We start from the raw sequence: 10,269 nt of genomic DNA, 5'->3' as shown, positions 1-10,269 counted from the left end.
TCTCTCTCTCTCTCTCTCTCTCTCTCTCTCTCTCTCTCTCTCTCTCTCTCTCTCTCCTGTCTACAAGCCCTTACCAGAACCAGAATCTGCCAGCATCCCCAAAACTGTATAGATACCATAGGTGGTGTTTAAGTCACCCAGTCTGTGATATTTTATTACAATAGCTTAAACTAAGATGGAAACACCATGGTAAGTATTCACATTTTCACAAGAATCTGTTTCTGAGCCATGGGTGATACTGAAACTATTCTTGACAATCAAGACCAGGCCTTGGAGGGAAGGGGCAACTTTATCTTCAGCAGGAATCTACCAGTACAACAGATAGAACTGCTGTCCTGCTTGAGGTTTCTCTGCCTTTTCTTTCTTTTGTCTTTCCACACCCACCCTATTTATTACCCCACCCCATCCACAGCCCTCTTATGTCTTATTTCTTCAGATGGAGATCTCTAAGTGTTACCAACCACACAGTCACCGAAGTCACAAAACCATAGAGTCCTTTTCTTTTCTTTTTTTCAGTACTGAGGATCAAACCCAGGGTAGCACACTGCCACTGAGATACCTCCCCACCCTTTTTCATTTTTATTTTGGAACAGTCTGGTGAAGTTGTTGAGACACAACTCAAGCTTGTCATCTACCAGCTTCAACCTGCCAAAATACTGGGACTATAGGTGCTCGCAACCATACCAACTATCATTCTTCACCTTCCTGTCTCCTTTCCCCTCATGTTACAAACCTATGTAAATTGAGGTCCTCTGGGAAGCAGATAACAGGATAAGATTGACTTTACATGGACTTTATCAGAAGAAAGGTGATTGTTAATGGTGGGAAAGGAGCTGTGTCACAAACAAACTTGAGAGAATTTTGGTGGGAAGCATCCTAGGCTGCATCTTCCACAGCACCTTTGTCCAAGCAAAGTTAAGTCAAGTCATCAGAGAGTCCTCGAGCCAAACTCAGTCATCAGAGGAGTTTGGGACTCCTGCCACACAGCCGCTTGAGGGGCCACCTGGTGAGAAAAACATCTCTGCGTAACTCAGAGCTCTATTTCAGAGGCAGCAGCTGGGGTTGCGAGCAGATTGCATATTCTCACGGCCACCGCACTGAGACCTCTTGCCGCACAGAGCTACTTCGCACACAGTCTAAGACACAATGATTCTATGGCTCTCCAGGGCCTTTTTGAGGGGAAAACTGACAAGGTCAGGGAGGAGCACTTCAGCCCTCATCACAGAACTGGTCTCAGGACTACAGCTCACCTACCGCCTCTTCTAATACCCATTCTAAAGCCCCTTCTCCTTTGACGTCTTCTCAGCAGGTGTTGCTAACTCAGTGGGTTAGACAGTTCACCACCCTGAAGTACCAAAGCTTGGTAGTCCTACCTTTCTAAGTTCAAAGGTCCTGCCCCTGTTTCTTCATACTGGGAGGCATCAAAGTGGATCTCCTAAGTTCCATGCGTATTTCTTCCTGCTGCTATTATGTGCAGCCCTATCCTCTCTGCTGATCAAGATTAATTACTTCTGCCAATGTTAACTGCGCTTTTTACTTGCGGGGCCCCTATTTAACTGTTCAGTAGGCCCCACCAGGTGGCCAGGTGCTAAGGCTATGTACACAACAAGGTTCATCCAATACCACAGCTACATAGTGCTTGCTGAAACCGAAAGTTCCGTGATAAGGATGGGACCCTCCTTACTTTTGATCCTAAATTTGCTACTTTAATTAGTGCTTCATAAAACCAGTAATCTAGGGTTGGGGGTCACTTTGGAGGTGCCGCAACATGTAAGTGATCTGCTGCTCTCTAAGTAAGCCTTAAATAAACTCATTCACTTGCCAAGCTGGACTTGTCTGAATTGTTCTTTGGACTGTTGGCTCCCTCTCAGTTTGGAGGAAGATGTTTCTTTTATGTCTTTCCAGAAAATCCATGCAACACCTGGTGTTTGAATAGGGACCTGAAAGATCTGAAGGTCATGGGGTGGGTAGAATCCTAGGTGGTGGTCCTCCTCCATGTAGTATAGGATGGTGCGTCTCCTAGATGAGTGTGGTCCACTGCGTGAGTACAGGGATGTTCCCAAAACACCTCCTGGACTGAAGAACATCCTGTAATCCCTGAACATATAGTCTGTATGGGACTGGATTACATCCCATAACCACTGTAGCATGCCACCTGTTGTGGGCATAAAGATTATGCTACTGAGAGTGAATTGCCCACTCAGGGAGTTTACTTGCTTGGAGGAAAAACTCCAACGTGGAAAGGATATAAGTAACATCCTCCACTTGGGCTTCTAATTTGGCAAAGAAGTTAGATAAAAGGAAAAATGAGATCAAAGTTCTATCCTGTTGTTTCTTAGGGCTGAGAGTAGGGAGAATAAGAGAAAAGAGAACACAAGTCCACACCATGCTAACAAATCCCACCTAGAGTCAAAGATCTGGAATTTGTGGGAAGAGTCAGATAACAAGGAGGAGGAAGAAGAAATGGGAGCAAAAGGTATGGATGACACTTCCCAAGTCTGACCATTAATACAAAGGAAGGGAAAGCCCACAATCAGCACATTGATAGGAACATTAAGAACAGTCCTATTCAGAGACCGGGATCAACAGGGAATACTCCACCTCTCAGCTATTTAATTTAGGGAAAACTTTCAAGGGAGCAGTGAAGGAACTTCTGACTGCTTGACTCTGAGGCTCTGGAATATGGGAGCAGATGGGATCAACGCAAAGGACATGGGTTCAGAAAAGATTGCAAGTCATCACCCCTACAGCAGAGTGCATAACCTCCAACTGTATGAGGGGAAGAACTAACTTACAGGTTGGCTCATTCGGGCCACCAGGGACAACTGCATGCCATCAGCAGCTGTCTGCATGGACATAAGGAATGAGAGACTATCAAGAAGGGGCAGGTAGGGCTGGTGAGATGGCTCAGTGGTCTAAAGCACCTACTTAGAACAAGCTTAGCAAAGCACAGGGACCACGGTTCAATCCCCCCAGCACCACATGCCAGCCAGCCCCGCCCCCTGGTGGGCTGAGCTGGCCACACACACACACACACACACACACACAAATAAATAAATAAATAAATAAAAAGAAGGGGCAGGTAGAGGTGGCCAGGTAGCTCAGAGGATTAAAACACCTGTTTAGGCACAGGGACTGGGGTTCAATCCCCAGCCTGCCATCCTGGTCCCGACCTCCAGACATGCTGAGACAGCAAATAAGACTGGGTGTGGTGACATGCACCTGTAATCCCAGCTATTGGGAGGCTAAAAACAGGAGGATCACTAAGAGTCCAATTTGTGTAATAGGACCCTGCAGACCCTGTACTAAATACATTAAAAGAGGGGCTGATGTTACAGTAGCTGGGGATGCAGGAGACTCTCTTTGTTTTCTTATTTGTCTGTGGAAGTTTTTCACAAAAGTATAATTTAATCTTAATTTTTATTAGTACATGTTTGCAGTATATGATTATATTAATTATATTAATTGTGGTGAGTTGGTATGTGTTTTAATTATTTATACATCTCCCTGGTCCTCCCCTTCCTCCCCACTTCTTCTGCTCTTGGTCCCCTTCCCATTTCCAAAAAATCTATCTCTGTATTTTGTTACATACCTTTTATCTGGCTAAGTATTTACTCTATGAGTTTCTCATATAAGAAAAACCATATGACATTTAAGCTTGTGTGTCTGATTTATGCCACTTACCATTATAGTCTCAACGTGCATCCATTTTCCTACAAGGAGTCAGTATTATCTTTGTCTATGGCAGAGTAGTACTCCACTGCAAATAAATCTTTATCTATTTATCTTATGGATACATAGGCCATTTCCAAGTTTTAGCTGCTATGAAATACACTGCTATAAATATGCGTAAGCATGTATCACAGTAATACGATGTCTTTAACTCTTTCAGGAAGATATTTAAAAAGAGAATAGCTATACCAAGTAGAATTTTTAATTTTAATTTTTTTGAGGAATCTCCATACTGATCTCCATAGTGGTTGCACTAGTTGACATTTCCACCAGCAATGCAGAAGGGTTTCTTTTTCCTGCTGTCTCACCAACATTTGTTTTTGTTTTATTTCTTGATACATTCTTTCTAGGGAAATAAGGAATCTCAATGTTATTTTAATTTGCATTTTTCTCTTGCTCAGTGGTGCTGAATATTTTCTCATGTATCTATTAGCCATAGGTATTTCTAAAAAGTGTTTATTTGTTTCAGTTGCCCATTTTTTGATTTGGCCTTTCACTTGTGGGAGGCTGTAATATCTTGAGTTTTTATATATTCTAGATATTAGTGTTATATCCGAAGAGTAGCTGGCAAAACAATTTCCCATTGTGTACGATGTCTCTTCACTACTGGTTGTTTTCTTTGCTATGCAAAAGCTTTCTAATTTGATAGAATCCCACTTGTTTGTTCTCTTGATGCAGTTTTATGTACATGTGGTGTTCTATTCAGAAAGTCTTTGGCTATACATCTACCTTTAAGAGTTCTATCTATTTAATCTTCCAGTAGATCAAGTGTTTCTATTTTAATATCTAGATCTTTGATTGATTTTAATTTTACTTTAGTACACGGTACTAGATATAGATGTAGAATCAGTCTTCCACATGTGGATAGCCAGTTTTCCCAGAACAGTTTGTTAAAGAAACTATCTTTCCGCAAGCATCGGCTTTTGGCCTCTTTTCAAAAGCCAAACCTCTAAATGGGCCTAAGAGTGCTTCTGTACCCCTTGTACTGTTGCATCGATTTTTATGTCAGTACCATGCTGGTTTTTTCTTTTTTTTTTGGGGGGGGGGGAGGTAGTACTGTTTTTATCACTGTAGCTTTGTAATATACCTTGAAATCCAGGATTGCGATGCTTCCTGCTTTGCTCTTATTACCCAAGATTGCTTTTGCTCCAGTTATGTGAGAAATTCTGTTGGTATTTTGATTGAATTAAATCTGTATAATCATTTAGGAAGTATGTCCATTGTAATTATACTGGATCTGTCTATCCAGGAACAGGAGATTGAACTCAGTACCAGGGATTGAACTCAGGACCCTGCACTTGCTAGGCAAGAACTTATTCTACTGAGCTATCTCCTCGGGCCCTCATTCAATTTTCTGATGTCCTCTTCAATCTCCTTTTTCAGAGTACCTTAATTTTTACTGTCATGGTCATTTACTTCCTTTATTAGGTTAATTCCTAACTATTTAATTTTTCTTGAGACTATTGTGAGTAGAGTTGTTTTCCTAATTTCTTTTTCAGAGAGTTCTTTATTGTTGTATAGGGACTGCTGACTTTCATGTGATTTTCTATCTTGCTATATTACTAAATTTGTTTATTACTTCTAAAGGAATTTTGGTGGATATTTTGAGTCTTCTATGTAAGCAATTATGTCATCTGAAAATAACAATAATTTGATTTCTTCATTTTCCTATACATATCTCTTCTACTTCTTTCTGTTGCTTCATTGTTCTAACTAAAGTGTTGAATACTGTATTAAATAAGAGTGGTCATAGTACCTAAAGCTTCATGTGCACATATGTGGGTCTTTTGTGATCTGATTGGATTACAGAGGCTTATGGCTGATTTGCTGCTAGAAAGTGGAATCTGATCAGAAGAGATGGTTCAGGGCACATGCTCTGGATCTATCTCTTCCCCTCTCCTCCCCTAATTTCTCTCTCTCTCTCTCTCTCTCTCTCTCTCTCTCTCTCTCTCTTTCTCTCCCTAAGATGCAATAAGCAAGCTCCTCTGCCATGCCACCCTGCTCTGGAGCTAGCTTACTAGGGATTAAAACCTATATAAACTGTGAACCAAAAATATACCTTTCCTCCTTAGATTTGTGAGTATCAGCTATTATGTCTCTGTCTTACTTTTCTCATTACTGAGACAAAATATCTGACACTCCAAGCTGAAGGAGGAAAGGTCCACTGAGCTCACTGTTTGTCGTGATTTCAGTTCATAGCTAGCTGGCCCCAAGATGGCCACCTACGGGTGGCACGGCAGGGGAGGAGCAGCTCATGGCAGCCGGAAGACAACAAAAGCAAGCAAACTACAAAAGTGGTTTCTTTCTGCCCCTTTTATATTCTATCTAGGTTTAGGGTAGGAGCCAAACCAATCACTGGACTAATTTAATAATCACATACCCTTGATTCTGGCATCACATATCCAACCACCTCTGGAAAAAAAAAAAAAAAACACTGTTGACTCCAAGAGAATTTGGGAGCACTTCTAGACACAAGCCATACAGTCTCAGTCACAGGAAAGTATTAAGACCATCCATGCCCCATAGATCAGCTTTAGAGGAGTTGGAAGCTTTTGGAAGTATTTGTTACTTTTTTTTTAAATTTAGTAAAGGGGCTACAGGATCTACAGGGTCTCACTATAGATTGAACTCGTAGTGATCTTCCTGTTTTTCAGCCTCCCAAGCACTGGAATTACAGGCGCCGCCACCACCCTCAGTCTCAATCGCCATCTCAGTGCTCCCCCGGGCAGGGGATGCAGGGCGGGCCTGGGGTCTGGCCGGTCCTTTTTCTTATTTTTATTTCTTTATTTACTTTTAGTATTTTGTTACTCTGTTTTCTCATATTTCCATTGATTGTGGGGTGTGTGTGTGTGTGTGTGTGTGTGTGTGTGTACTGTGGGGGTGGGCAGATTACAAGGGAAAGACTCTGTTGGTAGTATAGAGATCTCTTCAGTTAGTGTCTGCTTTCCAGTGGCACTCTCTGGGCATTGCTAATGATAGGCCTTTGCCTCTGTCTCAAGATCTGACCACTTCCATTAACTAAGGAGAGGACAGTGCAGTGTAATTGGCCTGGCACCCAGTTCTCTGGAAAGGAACACAGTGTTTTTAATGACACAATGATAAACAAGATACTAACAAATAGTAAAAATCAATTACTAACAACAACTATGCCATGCTGACAATAGAAAGGAAATCAGCAACAATAAGAGTTAAAGACAAGGGGCTGGAGAGATGGCTCAGTGGTCTAAAGCACCTACTTAGAACAAGCTTAGCAAAGCATCAGGGACCACGGTTCAATCCCCCAGCACCACATGCCAGCCCGCCCCGCCCCCTGGTGGGCTGAGCTGGCCACACACACACACCACTCTCTCTCTCTCTCTCTCTCTCTCTCTCTCTCTCTCTCTCTCTCTTTCTCATAAATAAAAATAAAAATAAAAAAGTTAAAGACAAAATCAATATTGACATGTCATAAGGACCAATAAAAGCTAGTGTTATACCAGCATTAACAATAGAAAGAAAATCTGTAATTATAATATAGACACAATGGTAAACCAAATATTGACATATCTAAATGCATAACTACCAACATTAACAATAGAACTCAGCAATAATAGTATAGAATCAATTAAATATCTAAAGACTAGGGCCAGCCCAGACAGCTCAGTGGACTGAAGCGCCTGCTTAGGCACCTTGAAGGAGTCGGGGTTCGATCCCTGAGACAGCAGTTGAGACTGGGCATGGTGGCGCATGCCTGTAATCCCAGCACTTGGGAGGCTAAAAGCAGGAGAATCACTACGAGTCCAATCTACATAGTGAGACCCTGTAGATCCTGCCAGACCCTGTACCAAATACATTAAAAAAAAAATTTAAAGACTAATAAAGTTCAAAAGCAATAATAGTAAAAATGAAAGGAATGAAAAAGAGAGAATTAAAGAAAATGTGGAAAAGAATGATGAGAAAGAGGTGAAAGTGAGTTAAAGCATCCCATTAAGGAATAAAAGAAAACTAACATAACTAAAGTAACAGAAAAGAACAAATAAGAAAAAAGGAAAGAAAACACAGAGACCAAAAGAATAAAAGAAAGGAAAGAAAAATAAAAAAAGAAAAACCAATCCCCAAATAGCAATAAAGAAAAAGGAAAATGATTCCAAAAGAATTTCTCTTGTAAACAACTAATTTGAAGGTAACATCATGCAATACAGCATCCATTGCTGACTTTGTGTTACTTTGTTTAGTAAAATTTTGTATTGTCTCTAAAACTTTTTTATTTTTTTACTATTTTGTATTCTTTAAAAAAAAATTCTCTGTGTTTGTGAATGAGTGGTTTCTTTGCAGAGTCTGAGGTATTGGAATCCCACAGCTATGGGGGGAGGTTGTGGTAATGAGTCCTTACTAAGATCCATTTTGTCTCCACACTCACATTTGGTGAGTGAGCACTGAGTTCTGCCCCAACTTTTCTATTCAATGTGGTTATGAAATTAAAGATGTAATTAAAAATTTACCAACAAAGAAAATCCCAGACTCTGATGATTCACTGCTGAATTCTATAAAAAATTTGGAAAAGACATAATGCTACTACTTCTCAAACTCATTAATGAAATTGAAAGGGAAGGAATACTCCCAACTTCATTTCTAAAAGCAAGCATTACTCTCATACCAAAACCAGAGAAGAGGGCCAGTGAGATAACTCAGCAGACTAAGCACTTGTTTAGGCAAGCTCAGGGACCAGGGTTTGATCCCCAGTCCTGAATGCTGTGCCAGCCCCAAACCCAGGCATTTGAGCTGGCAACCAAGGCCAAGTGTGGTGGCGCATGCCTGTAATCCCAACACTGGAGAGGCTGAAAACAGTAAGATCACTATGAGTCTGAGCCATATAGTGAGACCCTGTACCAAATACATAAAATGAAAAAAATAAAATAAACAAAACCAGAGAAGAATCCAAACAAAAAAGAGGATTACAGGTCAATCTCCCTAATGTACACATGCAAAAATCCTCAATAAGATACTAGGAAACAGAATGTAGCAAAACATCAAAAAAATTATACACTAAGACCAAGTGAGCTTCATCCCAAGGAGTCAGGGATGGTTCAACATACACAAATCAATAAATGTAATACACCACATTAGCAGAACCAAACATGATACCCACATGATCATATTAAACAATGAAGAAGTATTTGACAAAGTCCAACCCCCAATCATGATTTTTAAAAAAACCTACAAAAATGTGGACTGAAGCTCTTTATTTCAATCTGATAAAGTCAAAAGCCAGCACCAAGCTAAATGGTCAAAAACTGAAATCTTGCATTCTAAAACCAGGAACAAGACAAAGATGTCCACTATCACCACTCTTATGCAATATAGTTTTGGGAACATTAGTCAGATGAATTAGGCAAGAGAAAGAAAAAAAAAAAAAAAGGAATAAGGATAGAAAAAGAAGCATAATTATTATTCTCTAATGACATGATACACTACATAGAAGACTCAAGAAACTGTGTGAAGGACTCCTAGAATTAATAACCAAATTCAGCAGTATAGCAGCATGCAAAGTCAACACTCAAAAATCAATAGCCTAATCCCAGCCCTTGGGATGCTGAGGGAGGAGGATCACTGTAAGTTCAAGGCCAGCCTCCACTACATAGTGAGATCATGTCTCAAAGATAACAGAACAAATCAGTAGCATTTCTAATACACAAATAATGAAAACACCAAGAGGGAAATTAGTGAAACAATACCATTCACAACAGCATTGCCCCTCCCCTCAAAAATGAAATACCTAGGAAATAATCGAAAGAAAATAGTAAAAGATCTTTACATTTAAAATTAGAATACTCATCTGGGTGTGGTAGCACATGCCTATAATTCCAGCACTTGGGAGGCTGAGGCAAGAGGATTGCCATGAATTCAAGGCCAGCCTGTATCACATATTGAATTCAAAATAAGCCTGAACTACATAATGAGATCCTACCTCAAAATAAATAAATAAATACATACATACATACATTCACACATACATACATAATCCACTGAGCTACCTGGCCGGCCCAGAATTTTTGTATTACTATACAGATCCTTAATCCATTTTGAGTTTAGTGTATTGTGAGAGTTGGATTTAGTTTTAATAATATGCATGAGGAAAGCCAGTTTTTCTAGCATGATTTATTAAACAGTCCATCTATTTCTCTAGTGAAAGTGTTAGGCTCCTTTGTCAAAGAAAAGATGGCTGAGTGTGTTTGGAGATGTTCATCTTCTAATCTCTTCCACTGATCCTTGGGTCTATTTTCTGTCAGTACCATACTATTTTTATTACAGTAGCTTTACAGGATAACTTCAAGTCAAAGATTGTGATGCCTTTGTTGCCCTGAATTGCTTTTGTTATTTTAGGTCTCTTCTGGCTCCAAATGAATTTCAGGACTATTTTCTCTAATTCTATTAGATATTCCACTGGTATTTTGATAGGGATTACATTAAATCTGTATGAACATTTTAAAATATGATCATTTTTTACAATATTGGTTCTTTATCTGTTTTTATTCATCTTAATAAGAAAATGAAAAA

This window comes from Octodon degus, unplaced genomic scaffold, assembly GCF_000260255.1.
Source record: "Octodon degus isolate 3935 unplaced genomic scaffold, OctDeg1.0 scaffold00008, whole genome shotgun sequence".
In the NCBI taxonomy this organism is placed as follows: Eukaryota; Metazoa; Chordata; class Mammalia; order Rodentia; family Octodontidae; genus Octodon; species Octodon degus.
Note: the sequence above shows the minus strand (reverse complement) of the source record.